Source organism: Coregonus lavaretus (genome assembly GCF_964263955.1).
Source record: "Coregonus lavaretus genome assembly, chromosome: 27".
In the NCBI taxonomy this organism is placed as follows: Eukaryota; Metazoa; Chordata; class Actinopteri; order Salmoniformes; family Salmonidae; genus Coregonus; species Coregonus lavaretus.
Window position 1 is genome coordinate 1701479 of NC_140014.1, and position 15559 is coordinate 1717037.

Consider the following 15559-nt stretch of genomic DNA (forward strand, 5'->3'; position numbering starts at 1 on the left):
GTGACGTTTTGATAACCGTGTAATTCTCTCTCGGGCAAGGGAAGTTTTATCAATATATTCGCTTCGATTTACTTTCTCTGTCTTAGCTAGTCACTGACTACACTTTAGCTAGCTAGTTAGCAGAGCAGTAGATACCTTTTTTATTTTGTATTACTTAGCCTAGGTAATTGTTTGTACAGTATGTCGACGTTGGTGTCTATTTCAGACCTCAAGGATGAGTACATTACCATTAAAAGGGGAGAAGACCACTATAAGTCTGGTCATGTGGAGAAGTGCAGCTATAGTGAGGGTCAACTTACTGGTTTGGTCAGGGCCAGCATGAGGGAGAAAGTTTATCCTGTGTCAGTGAGTGTAGCTATTAAGTTAAGTTTGAGTATCTTAGAAATACAATGTGTTATTTACAGCTGTCAACATTCTACAAGGAAAGAGCCACTTAATCATTATATAACCATTGACCATATTACCCCGGATACCAGACTTCGATGAGTGATAACTCAGTTCTAGAATGTTGTCATTGATGAGAATGAAATAAAATCTATTGACATCCAGAATTGACTTTGTTTAGACATCCAGCCTGTATTGTAGTTGCATGACCAGAGACAAATCTTCAAAGGCAGAGTATCTATTTATTCGGAGTGGTACATGCATTCACAGTCTTGATTTATAGGATCCTTCCCATTATATGATTGATATGTCAAGTGATAAAATCCCAAGTTATCAATGAAAAAGTTTATGGAAAAACTGCACTTGTCCTCATGAAAATTACAGTTTATTAAATCTTCTACAGCTATAATGTCATAAGTCAAATCAAACTTTATTTATATAGCATATTTCTTACAGCGAATGGATTTCAAGGTGTTCAAACTCATGCATTGAACGCCTTGTGGCACTTAACATCCTTCCTCTTGGCAGGTCTCTATAGGTGACCAGGGGATTCTCTTTACCACATGCAAATGCCTCAGTGGATCTCAAAAGTGAAGCCATGCAGCCTATTTTGGTAGTTCACAATATCAGCCGTACGGATGTGGAATGCGAGTGGAGGAAGCCAGCCATGCCCAACCAGGTGCAGTTAGTGGATGACCTGTACCTGGTTGAAGACTACAACCCTCTGTCCCGAGAGCCCACAGAGGAGGATCTTGTGTCTGGGGCAGGTTCCGTGGAATGGCATGGCTCCTTGAACGTGAGACAGAACAACTGCTACCCTTCCTGTCATCCTTGTCTGTACCCGACATTGTTAAAAAACAAGAGCACCTGGGGCATGAAACATCCTGGCTGGCATGGCGCTGTTGGTGGATCAATTGGGCAGTGCACCAACGCCAACTGGCACACCATGAGGAGAGGGAGGTTGACGGCCAGCAATTTTGGAGCAGTGGTTAGGGCCAAGCGCATTACTCCATCGCTGCTAAGAAGGTCCTCAGATCACAGTCATTGGATGGGGTGTTGTCTGTAAAGTGGGTCACAGATAATGAAGAGGAGGGCATCAAGGCATTCAAAATGGCTACAAGGATGGATGTGCAGGAATCAGGGCTTTGGGTCACGGGGTCTGGGATCCTGGGTGCCTCACCTGATGGTCTGGTGGGCACCACAGCAGTGGTGGAGGTCAAGTGTCCCTATGGTTCAAGGGACCTTATCATTGAAGAGGCAGTGAAGTCGAATGATTTCTATATCAAGGAGGGAGGGTCTTACAGCCCCTGTGAAGACCATCCTTACTTTATCATGGGCACAGTGGGAATTTATATCTGTGATGTTCAAATTATTTTGTACCCACTGTGCCTTACTTCCTGAAGGCCCCAGTGATCCCTGCCTGTACCTGGTATTGTTGAAAAACAAGTGAATACACAAACAATAGGCTCCTAGAATAGGTTATATTACATTCAAGTTTTGCTCAAAGCAGCCAACTAAAATAATGTAGTTAAAGTAAATTCAATCACAAAGGCTGGTCTGAGTGCATCTCCTCAGTTTCATTCAGTTGTACAATGCAATTTACATTGCATTTTATCATGGGAACAGTGGGAATGTATATCTGTGATGTATAAATTATCTTACCCCCAGAGTGAGAGAGAGAGATTACATCACTTCCAGCAGATCTCCTTGCTGTGGGTGGCATTCCTCGTGTTCCTCATGTCATGCCTCATGTCTAAACATGAGGAAAAGGGGACATAAAGTCAAAGTTCCGATGCATCTACAAATTCAATGTTTTACACAATTTTGTATCATATTTGCTGAGTTATTTACCTGTCCGTCCACAGGCTCGATGTGCTGTAGTCTCCACAACCGGATCACACTGGCACTGGATGTCCAGGCACCAGATGGCCTGAGGGATGCACTCCTGTTGGACTGGAAAACAAAGAAACATTTGGTCGGTGGTGGGTCTTTTTCAATGCTGTATCACCACCTTTATCTGGACAGAAAATGCATTGTTTATCATAACACAAACCCACCTTGGACAATGTGACAAGTTCTCCGTCAACACTCAATCTTAAGTCATGATAACCATACTCAAACATGACAAACACATATCTTCAAATTAATTGTTGTACATAATATTGTATCACATTTGACGATTTACTGACCTGTCTGTCCACAGGCTCGATCTGCTGTAGTCTCTACAACTGGACGCCTGCGCTCAGATCACACTGGCACAGGATGTTATCACACTTGCACAGGATGTCCAGGCACCGGATGGTCTGAGGGATGCACTCCTGTTGGACTGGAAAACAAAGAGACGTTTGGTTAGTGGTGGGTCTTTTCTATGCTGTATCACCATCTTTATCTGGACAAAATAAATCATTGTTTATCATAACATAAACCCACCTTGGACCATGTGACAAGTGGTCCCTCAACACCCAATCCTCATGCCTCATTGTTTGTTCTTGTTTCCCAATCAACAGTCTTTATCTTCCTCTGGTGGATGAGCTACCTTTTCTGATAAATAAAGGGACATTTCTCTTTCCCACCGGAAAATGGCAGCTGCAGACCCGAGTGTTGTCACTGGGTTTCCGGTCCGCCCATCTGAAATACCTTTTTTTTGTTTGTTTTTTACACTGAGGACTGTCATTCTAAATTTGGGTTGGATAAGTTATCAATCGTTCTAATTATGACTTGGAAGGGCGAGGCTTCTAGAGACAGAGCGATGCCCCTAAAATGTGAGGAGAGCCACTAGATTGTGGCTTGGGCTAGCCTTGCCCCAATCTCATTCTTATCAAGGTTGGTGTGAAACTGTTATAACATGTGTTTGCTCTCTTCCCTGTGAAAGTCAATATGGTTTCTAGGTGGTGTGGAACATGTAAGTGATCATTGTTCCAGATGAGGGATTGTTGGAAACAGACAAATTTTTTGTAACTGGCTAATTGACTTGAGCAATTTTTTTGTATGTTTATAACTATATAAGTGGAGCAATTAATATGTTATGGGTTAGATGGAATGATTTATGTGCAAATGTAATTGTGGCTGGAGGCAAAGTAGAAGGAGTCCTGAGCCAAAGGGACCAACGCAAGCCTGGAGTGTCCCAGAAGTTGATGGTCATCATGGAAGGCGAGTCCTGCTGGGCCTTGGGTTGGGTCCGGTTAAGTGGTGAACTTTAATATAGCATTGATAAGAAAAATGCCAGATTCTTTGGTGTTTTTTTCCCTGGGTATGGAGTTGAATGTGCCCTAGACCAAATTCGGGAGATCTCTAGAAAAGTACGGAGAATTGGCAATGCTAAAAGAATTGCGTAAATTGGCTCTGCAAAACAGAGAGGCTCTTGACTATCTTTTGGCAGGTCAAGGGGGCACTTGTGCAATGAATGTTGTACTTTTGTCCCAGATCACTCTTCTAATATGACTGATCTCGCCAAATATATTGCCGCTGTTGCTAATAATAATTCCCCACAACCAGAGTGGACGCTTGCAACTTGGTTGGAATCCCTGTTTGAAGTTGGGGATCCCAAATTGCCAAATGGGCTGCAGCGTGTGTTTTTTGCTTAGTTTACCTAATTGTGTTATGAGCATGCTGTGTATGTGTGTGTATTTTTGATAAATTCACTGCTGTTAACAGAAGTATAACCTGTATTATGATGATAGTATTAACATACTAATTAGATTGTATAACCCAGAATGAACATTTTGTTAAAATGTAACAATTATTATCACAAGAGTGATAAGAGGAGGGAATGTGAAGGAAATGTTATCCTGTTAAGAGACAGCCTTGAAAATGTTCATCTTGTCTTTCGTGTCATAACTAATCCTTGGTTCCTTCCTGTGCTTGGTAAAGATATGGGGGGGGGGGGGGGGCGTCATCACCCCCTCTTTCGGACCATCTAGCAGAACAGCCAGAATATGTTCAATAAGTTAAGATAGGAGACGGTGCCAGACACATGTAGGAACCAACCCTATGAACCATGCCTTTGTAACTTGTCTGTGTAAGCAGTATATAAGAGATCTAACGGCACTGCCCCGACAGAGCTCACTTCAGACCAGTGCTTTATGCATCTAAGTTTGACTGTAACCTCTCCAGCTTGCTGTTATTTATTTATTTTTCTGGGGGTAGATCAGCTCAATATTGCAGATAGATTGTAACTTCCATCAATGTAATTGTCTGTCTCACTTCCAATCCCCCATGTTTGTATATATATATATATACATACACATACATATACATATATAAATATATATACATATATACACATACAGTGAGGGAAAAAAGTATTTGATACCCTGCTGATTTTGTACATTTGCCCACTGACAAAGACATGATCAGTCTATAATTTTAATGGTAAGTTTATTTGAACAGTGAGAGACAGAATAACAACAAAAAAATCCAGAAAAACGCATGTCAAAAATGTTATAAATTGATTTGCATTTTAATGAGGGAAATAAGTATTTGACCCCTCTGCAAAACATGACTTAGTACTTGGTGGCAAAACCCTTGTTGGCAATCACAGAGGTCAGATGTTTCTTGTAGTTGGCCACCAGGTTTGCACACATCTCAGGAGGGATTTTGTCCCACTCCTCTTTGCAGATCTTCTCCAAGTCATTAAGGTTTCGAGGCTGACGTTTGGCAACTCAAACCTTCAAATCCCTCCACAGATTTTCTATGGGATTAAGGTCTGGAGACTGGCTAGGCCACTCCAGGACCTAATGTGCTTCTTCTTGAGCCACTCCTTTGTTGCCTTGGCCGTGTGTTTTGGGTCATTGTCATGTTGGAATACCCATCCACGACCCATTTTCAATGCCCTGGCTGAGGGAAGGAGGTTCTCACCCAAGATTTGACGGTACATGGCCCAGTCCATTGTCCCTTTGATGAAGTTGTCCTGTCCCCTTAGCAGAAAAACACCCCCAAAGCATAATGTTTCCACCTCCATGTTTGACGGTGGGGATGGTGTTCTTGGGGTCATAGACAGCATTCCTCCTCCTCCAAACACGGCGAGTTGAGTTGATGTCAAAGAGCTCGATTTTGGTCTCATCTGACCACAACACTTTCACCCATTTCTCCTCTGAATCATTCAGATGTTCATTGGCAAACTTAAGACGGGCATGTATATGTGCTTTCTTGACATGGGTTTTTCTGGATTTTTTTGTTGTTATTCTGTCTCTCACTGTTCAAATAAACCTAACATAAAAAAATTATAGACTGATCATGTCTTTGTCAGTGGGCAAACGTACAAAATCAGCAGGGGATCAAAAACTTTTTTCCCTCACTGTACACACACATACACACATACGTACACACATACATGCATACAGTGGGAGAACAAGTATTTGATACACTGCCGATTTTGCAGGTTTTCCTACTTACAAAGCATGTAGAGGTCTGTCATTTTTATCATAGGTACACTTCAACTATGAGAGACGGAATCTAAAACAAAAATCCAGAAAATCACACTGTATGATTTTTACGTAATGAATTTGCATTTTATTGCATGACATAAGTATTTGATCACCTACCAACCAGTAAGAATTCTGGCTCTCACAGACCTGTTAGTTTTTCTTTAAGAAGCCCTCCTGTTCTCCACTCATTACCTGTATTAACTGCACCTGTTTGAACACGTTACCTGTATAAAAGACACCTGTCCACACACTCAATCAAACAGACTCCAACCTCTCCACAATGGCCAAGACCAGAGAGCTGTGTAAGGACATCAGGGATACAATTGTAGACCTGCACAAGGCTGGGATGGGCTACAGGACAATAGGCAAGCAGCTTGGTGAGAAGGCAACAACTGTTGGCGCAATTATTAGAAAATGGAAGAAGTTCAAGATGACGGTCAATCACCCTCGGTCTGGGGCTCCATATAAGATCTCACCTCGTGGGGCATCAATGATCATGTGGAAGGTGAGGGATCAGCCCAGAACTACACGGCAGGACCTGGTCAATGACATGAAGAGAGCTGGGACCACAGTCTCAAAGAAAACCATTAGTAACACACTACGCCGTCATGGATTAAAATCCTGCAGCGCGCGCAAGGTCCGCCTGCTCAAGCCAGCGCATGTCCAGGCCCGTCTGAAGTTTGCCAATGACCATCTGGATGATCCAGAGGTGGAATGGGAAAAGGTAATGTGGTCTGATGAGACAAAAATAGAGCTTTTTGGCATCAACTCAACTCGCCGTGTTTGGAGGAGGAGGAATGGTGCCTATGACCCCAAGAACACCATCCCCACCGTCAAACATGGAGGTGGAAACATTATGCTTTGGGGGTGTTTTTCTGCTAAGGTGACAGGACAACTTCACCGCATCAAAGGGACGATGGACGGGGCCATGTACCGTCAAATCTTGGGTGAGAACGTCCTTCCCTCAGCCAGGGCATTGAAAATGGGTTGTGGATGGGTATTCCAGCATGACAATGACCCAAAACACACGGCCAAGGCAACAAAGGAGTGGCTCAAGAAGAAGCACATTAAGGTCCTGGAGTGGCCTAGCCAGTCTCCAGACCTTAATCCCAAAGAAAATCTGTGGAGGGATTTGAAGGTTTGAGTTGCCAAACGTCAGCCTCGAAACCTTAATGACTTGGAGAAGATCTGCAAAGAGGAGTGGGACAAAATCCCTCCTGAGATGTGTGCAAACCTGGTGGCCAACTACAAGAAACGTCTGACCTCTGTGATTTCCAACAAGGGTTTTGCCACCAAGTACTAAGTCATGTTTTGCAGAGGGGTCAAATACTTATTTCCCTCATTAAAATGCAAATCAATTTATAACATTTTTGACATGCGTTTTTCTGGATTTTTTTGTTGTTATTCTGTCTCTCACTGTTCAAATAAACCTAACATTAAAATTATAGACTGATCATGTCTTTGTCAGTGGGCAAACGTACAAAATCAGCAGGGGATCAAATACTTTTTTCCCTCACTGTACACACACATACACACATACGTACACACATACATAGATACAGTGGGGAGAACAAGTATTTGATACACTGCCGATTTTGCAGGTTTTCCTACTTACAAAGCATGTAGAGGTCTGTAATTTTTTTGCATAGGTACACTTCAACTGTGAGAGACGGAATCTAAAACAAAAATCCAGAAAATCACATTGTATGATTTTTAAGTAATTAATTTGCATTTTATTGCATGACATAAGTATTTGATCACCTACCAACCAGTAAGAATTCTGGCTCTCACAGACCTGTTAGTTTTTCTTTAAGAAGCCCTCCTGTTCTCCACTCATTACCTGTATTAACTGCACCTGTTTGAACTCGTTACCTGTATAAAAGACACCTGTCCACACACTCAATCAAACAGACTCCAACCTCTCCACAATGGCCAAGACCAGAGAGCTGTGTAAGGACATCAGGGATACAATTGTACACCTGCACAAGGCTGGGATGGGCTACAGGACAATAGGAAAGCAGCTTGGTGAGAAGGCAACAACTGTTGGCGCAATTATTAGAAAATGGAAGAAGTTCAAGATGACCGTCAATCACCCTCGGTCTGGGGCTCCATGCAAGATCTCACCTCGTGGGGCATCAATGATCATGTGGAAGGTGAGGGATCAGCCCAGAACTACACGGCAGGACCTGGTCAATGACATGAAGAGAGCTGGGACCACAGTCTCAAAGAAAACCATTAGTAACACACTACGCCGTCATGGATTAAAATCCTGCAGCGCACGCAAGGTCCGCCTGCTCAAGCCAGCGCATGTCCAGGCCCGTCTGAAGTTTGCCAATGACCATCTGGATGATCCAGAGGTGGAATGGGAAAAGGTAATGTGGTCTGATGAGACAAAAATAGTGCTTTTTGGTCTAAACTCCACTGGCCGTGTTTGGAGGAAGAAGAAGGATGAGTACAACCCCAAGAACACCATCCCAACCGTGAAGCATGGAGGTGGAAACATCATTCTTTGGGGATGCTTTTCTGCAAAGGGGACAGGACGACTGCACCGTATTGAGGGGAGGATGGATGGTGCCATGTATTGCGAGATCTTGGCCAACAACCTCCTTCCCTCAGTAAGAGCATTGAAGATGGGTCGTGGCTGGGTCTTCCAGCATGACAACAACCCGAAACACACAGCCAGGGCAACTAAGGAGTGGCTCCGTAAGAAGCATCTCAAGGTCCTGGAGTGGCCTAGCCAGTCTCCAGACCTGAACCCAATAGAACATCTTTGGAGGGAGCTGAAAGTCCGTATTGCCCAGCGACAGCCCCGAAACCTGAAGGATCTGGAGAAGGTCTGTATGGAGGAGTGGGCCAAAATCCCTGCTGCAGTGTGTGCAAACCTGGTCAAGACCTACAGGAAACGTATAATCTCTGTAATTGCAAACAAAGGTTTCTGTACCAAATATTAAGTTCTGCTTTTCTGATGTATCAAATACTTATGTCATGCAATAAAATGCAAATCCATTACTTAAAAATCATACAATGTGATTTTCTGGATTTTTGTTTTAGATTCCGTCTCTCACAGTCGAAGTGTACCTATGATAAAAATTACAGACCTCTACATGCTTTGTAAGTAGGAAAACCTGCAAAATCGGCAGTGTATCAAATACTTGTTCTCCCCACTGTACATACATACATACATACATACATACATACATACATACATACATACATACATACATACATACATACATACATACATACATACATACATACATACATACATACATACATACATACATACATACATACATACAGACATACATACATACATACATACAGACATACACATACATATTAAAAAATATATATATATTCCCCTTTATTACTTTCCAACCCCGACACTCTTTCCCTACTTGGAGTAAACTAGTGAACAACAATGCTTAGGCCTCTACTTCCAGCTTATACTTACTATCTACATTTTATGGACACAGTCAATTTTACTATAATTATATTTTGTTTGTTTTTTCTCCTGAACTTCTACTCTCAACCTCTCCAAACATTTTCATGATGTCCATCCGGTTTGCTTCTATATGCCATATCTTTCTAACTGTGCTCTTTCACAAAAGCTCCCAACCTACAACCTATATACTTATTATGGACACAGTATGCTTACATTATCAGTTATCTTGTTATTATTTGTTGTTAGTTGTTATTAGTCCCATCCTTCAATTCCATTCAACACCTCCCATCTATCACTTAGCACCATCCATATCGGATTTATATTTGCCATATATATTTCAACTGTACTGTGATGTCTTACAAAAGTTCTGAACCTTTCTATTCTCATTGTTTCTACAGATTGTGAATTGAAAATAAACATTTTTGCTAAAAGTATTATTATATTATTGATCGATTGACTATGAGTTTTCAGATCACCCAGTAATGCTATCTGCAATGTTAGCTCCAGGTAAATATTGCAATCCTTTAGCCATTCCTGGACCTGTGTTCAAAAACAAGCTACAAATGTACAGTACCAAAACAAATGATCTAATGATTCTGTCTCTTCGCAGCAAAATATGCAGAGCTGGGAAAATTGTATCCCCCATATAAATAACATTCTATTGGTAGCAAGATTTTATATAATAATTTCAATTGAAAGATTCTATGTTTTGAATCCGGTGTCGTTTTGCGTATCAGTTCATAAACACTATGCCATGGGATCGGTACGTCAAAAATCTCTTCCCAACTATTTGCAATCTATATGGGTCGGCTGTCAATCTTAAATGAAATGGATACTTTTTTATTTATCACTGTTTTCCTTAAACAATTATGTTCTTTAATGCAAAGCCGACAGACAAGTTCCTTACTTTCTCCCCCTTCCACTTTCCTCTTCCATTTTTGTGGTAAGGCTGCAATTATTTGGTTGTAATTTTGGGTAGAGCAGACATTTCCATATGTTTTTGTTAGCTGCATGTGCGAGATAACTCCACCAGTCCTACCGATGATATCATTTACATTGGAAATATATATATATATATATATATATATATATATATATATATATATATATATATATATATATTTACGAAGAATATACCTTTTTTAAACATTTTGTCAAATGTTTTTTTTGTTTTTTTGTCAATTAGTATATTTGAGTTTAACCACAATATTTGTTGCATTATTTGTTCTGTCGTTTCTGGAGGATTAAATTGAAATTACAACCAACTTTCTATGGCTTGTTTTAGAAATAGTGATATTTGGGAGATTATTTTCTTTTCAAATAACTGAAAGTGAGTGGTTGTAATCTGAATAAAGGGAAAAAGGCCATTCTTGAACATTGGGTGAGACAATCTTACTAATTTGCTAGAGAACCAGTTCGGATTTAAGTATAACTTTTGTATGACTGAAGGTTTTAGTGATAGGTCTAATGCTTTAATATTTAATAATTTCTGTCCTCCAAATTCATATTCATTATATAAATAGGCCCGTTTAATTTTGTCTGGCTTGCCATTCCAAATAAAATTGAATATTTATTTTCTCATATAATTTAAAAAACTGTTCGCTAGGCATAGGCAAGACCATAAGCAAATAGGTAAACTGGGATAATACTAAAGAGTTAATATTTTTGCTAACTTTCTATTAAAATTTATTGAAGTGAGATCATTTATTTCCTTTGGGATATGTATTCCGAGTATATCCACATCACCATCAGACCATTTTATTGGTAAACTACATGGTAATGTACATTTGTTATTTTTTAGTGATCCAATACGTAATATAGTACATTTGTCATAATTTGGTTGTAATCCAGAGAGGTAAGAAAATGTATCCAGATCCTCTATGAGGCTGTGGAGGGATTCTAGTTGTGTATTTAAAAGAAAACATGAATCTTCAGCGTACAATTACACCTTTGTTTTTAAGCCCTGGATATCTAATCCCCTGATATTATTGTTGGATCTGATTTTAATAGCTAACATCTCGATGGCCAAAATAAATAGATATGCCGATAGTGGACAACCTTGTTTCACTCCTCTTGACAGTTTAAAACTTTCGGAGAAATAGCCATTATTTACTATTTTACACCTAGGGTTATTATACATGGTTTTGACCCATTTTATAAGAGATTCTCCAAATTGAAATGCTCCAGGCATCTATATATAAACCCCAGTCGTACTTTATCAAATGCCTTTTCGAAGTCTGCTATGAATAGCAGGCCTGGTTTCCCAGATTTTCCATAGTGTTCTGTTGTTTCCAATACTTGCTTTATATTATCTCCAATGTATCATCCATGTAAAAAAACCTGTCTGATTAGAATGAATAATATCTGACAATACATTTTTTATTCTATGCGCTATACATTTTGCTAGAATTTTTGCATCACAACACTGAAGTGTAAGGGGCCTCCAATTTTTTTAATGGAATGGATCTTTATATTTTCCACTTGTATCCTGTTTCAGTAATAATGAGGTCAGAACTTCTTCTTGAGTGTCAGATAATCTACCATTTACATAGGAGTGGTTAAAACATGATAATAACGGTCCTCTTAGTATATAAAAAAAGGTTTGGTATACCTCGACTGGTAGACCTATGGGGTGGCGCACAATTGGCCCAGCGTCGTCCAGGGTAGGGGAGGGAATGGCCGGCAGGGATGTAGGTCAGTTGGTAGAGCATGGCGTTTGCAACGCCAGGGTTGTGGGTTCGATTCCCACGGGGGGCCAGTATGAAAAAATAAAATAATGTATGCACTCACTAACTGTAAGTCGCTCGGGATAAGAGCGCCTACTAAATGACTAAAAAAAATTTTTTAATGTAAAAATGTATGCCATCCAACCCTGGAGTTTTCCCGGACTTAAAGTCTTTAATTGCATCCAGAAGTTCCTTCTCTGTAATTTCACCTTCACATGAGTCTTTCTGTATGGCTGTTAATTTTACATTATCCATAGAAAAAAAATCTCTACAATTAGCTTCAGTTAGAGGAGATGGAGGCGTCTGAAACGAAAACAAATGCTTAAAGTACTTTGTTTCCTCCTTCAAAATATAATTTGGTGAATCATGGGTGTCAATTGTAACCAGTTTCATTAAATTATTTTTGGTAGCATTCCTATGTTGAAGATTAAAAAAGAATTTGGTGCATTTTTCACCATATTCCATCCAGTTTGCTTTATTTTATAATATATTGCACTTGATCTTTCTTGAATAAGTTTCTCAATTTCTTTTTGTTTTTCTCTAATTTATTCTGAGCCTCTATGTTACAGTTTTTATTGCCATCTATCTGTTCTGTTAGACTTTCTATTTCCTTTGTTAGTATAAACTCTTTTGACCTAAATTGCTTTTGTTTTCGAGATGAGTACTGAATTGCATGGCCTCTAAAGGCACATTTAAAGGTGTCCCATACGATAAGGGGATTTGATGTACCTATGTTCTGTCTGAAGAAGTCAGTTATAAATTCCTTTGTCCTAGTTAAAAATAAATTAGCATCCAATAGGCTTTGATGAAATTTCCAATATCCTCGCCCACGTGGAAACTCAGTAAGAGTAATGTATATGCCAATTATATGATGGTCCGACCGCATTATGTCCCCTATCAAGACTTTTAAGCAGGTCAACATTCACAAGGCCGCAGGGCCAGACGGATTACCAGGACGTGTACTCCGAGCATGTGCTGACCAACTGGCAAGTGTCTTCACTGACATTTTCAACATGTCCCTGACTGAGTCTGTAATACCAACATGTTTCAAGCAGACCACCATAGTCCCCGTGCCCAAGGACTCTAAGATAACCTGCCTAAATGACTACCGACCCGTAGCACTGACGTCTGTAGCCATGAAGGGCTTTGAAAGGCTGGTCATGGCTCACATCAACAGCATTATCCCAGAAACCCTAGACCCACTCCAATTTGCATACCGCCCCAACAGATCCAAAGATGATGCAATCTCTATTGCACTCCACACTGCCCTTTCCCACCTGGACAAGAGGAACACCTACGTGAGAATGCTATTCATTGACTACAGCTCAGCATTCAACACCATAGTGCCCTCTAAGCTCATCACTAAGCTAAGGATCCTGGGACTAAACACCTCCCTCTGCAACTGGATCCTGGACTTCCTGACGGGCAGCCCCCAGGTGGTAAGGGTAGGTAACAACACATCTGCCACACTGATCCTCAACACGGGGGCCCCTCAGGGGTGCGTGCTCAGTCCCCTCCTGTACTCTCTGTTCACCCATGACTGCATGGCCAGGCACGACTCCAACACCATCATTAAGTTTGCCGATGACACAACAGTGGTAGGCCTGATCACCGACAACGATGAGACAGCCTATAGGGAGGAGGTCAGAGACCTGGCCGTGTGGTGCCAGGACAACAACCTCTCCCTCAACGTGACCAAGACAAAGGAGATGATTGTGGACTACAGGGAAAAAAAGAGGACTGAGCACGCCCCCATTCTCATCGACGGGGCTGTAGTGGAACAGGTTGAGAGCTTCAAGTTCCTTGGTGTCCACATCACCAACGAACTATCATGGTCCAAACACACCAAGACAGTCGTGAAGAGGGCACGACAAAGCCTATTCCCCATCAGGAGACTGAAAAGATTTGGCATGGGTCCTCAGATCCTCAAAAAATTCTACAGCTGCACCATTGAGAGCATCCTGACTGGTTGCATCACCGCCTGGTATGGCAACTGCTTGGCCTCCGACCGCAAGGCACTACAGAGGGTAGTGCGTACGGCCCAGTACATCACTGGGGCCAAGCTTCCTGCCATCCAGGACCTCTATACCAGGCGGTGTCAGAGGAAGGCCCTCAAAATTGTAAAAGACTCCAGCCACCCTAGTCATAGACTGTTCTCTCTGCTACCGCACGGCAAGCGGTACCAGAGTGCCAAGTCTAGGTCCAAAAGACTTCTCAACAGCTTCTACCCCCAAACCATAAGACTCCTGAACAGCTAATCATGGCTACCCGGACTATTTGCACTGCCCCCCCCACCCCATCCTTTTTACGCTGCTGCTACTCTGTTAATTATTTAGGCATAGTCACTTTAACTCTACCCACATGTACATATTACCTCAACTAGCCGGTGCCCCCGCACATTGACTCTGCAACGGTACCCCCCTGTATATATAGCCTCCCTACTGTTATTTTATTTTTACTTCTGCTCTTTTTTTTCTCAACACTTTTTTTGTTGTTGTTTTATTTTTACTTTTTTGTTAAAAACAAATGCACTGTTGGTTAAGGGCTGTAAGTAAGCATTTCACTGTGATGTCTGCACCTGTTGTATTCGGTGCATGTGACCAATACAATTTGATTTGATTTGATTTGATCAACACTTGTTAAACTTTTGGTGTCAACGAAAATGAGATAAGAAAGAAGTCAAGACGACTAGCTTGATTCAGTCTCCGCCATGTATATCTCACTAGATCAGTATATTTAAGCCTCCATAAATCTACTAGTTCTAATGTATCCATGACATTCACAATTTCCTTGTCACGAATACCGCCGAGGCTGCTCCTCCTCCTTGTTCGGGCAGGCTTCGGCGTTCGGCGTCCCCGGAGTACTAGCTGCCACCGTTTGATGTTTCAATGTTTGTTTGGTCAATTCTAGCTTAGTGCACCTGTTTCGTATTCTGTCCTGATTATGTCACCTATAAGTTTCCCTGTGTTATGTTTTGGAGTTGTGTGTTATTGTCCGCCTGTCGTTTGTCTTTTTGGTATATGTTGTGCATTAGTGTTTTACGCGTTGCGCGTAGGTTTTCGCCTCCTGTGTTTTCGAGGCCATTTATTTTTGTATTGTGTCATTGAGTCAAGTAAAGCCTTTTGACTTATCCGCTGTGTCCTGCGCCTGACTTCACCACCACATTCACCAGTATACCGTGACATTCCTTGAGAGCAAGAGTCAAGACGACTAGCTTGCTGTTAATAAATAATGATTCATTTAATATTGACTTCGGGTGTCCCTGGTGGTAATTTCCACGACATCTTGAAAGCACCATGAATCCAGAGAATACCAGACTTTGACGACAAAGTTTGGTGACAACATTTTCCCACGAAGGACCGCCACGCCACCTTCCTATACAAGTGAGCACAGCACAACAAGGTGAGTCCAAAAATGTATTGTATGCTGCTTTATAAATGATGTAATATGCCTGGGAGATATGTATACTGTAGCTAAGAAAGTAATACTAAGTGTATGTTGTGTAGTAAGCTGTTAGTGGCCCATGTGCCTCAGCCTAATAATTTGGTCCCTTTTACCCCCATAATTTTGCCTACTGT

At 41.3% G+C, this 15559-nt stretch overlaps 1 pseudogene across 1 annotated transcript in view; it reads right to left on the bottom strand.

Annotated features, from left to right (window-relative positions):
* Positions 1–2072: 2072 nt before the first annotated feature.
* LOC311102583 (tRNA (adenine(58)-N(1))-methyltransferase, mitochondrial-like) overlaps positions 2073–15559 on the bottom strand; it is a 30419-nt pseudogene continuing 16932 nt past the window's right edge. Inside the window, exons 8-10 of the transcript in view lie at positions 2636–2710; positions 2236–2337; positions 2073–2137 (exon numbers count right to left, since the gene is read on the bottom strand). The product of the transcript in view is annotated as a tRNA (adenine(58)-N(1))-methyltransferase, mitochondrial-like (transcript). The remainder of the gene's footprint in view (positions 2138–2235; positions 2338–2635; positions 2711–15559) is intronic.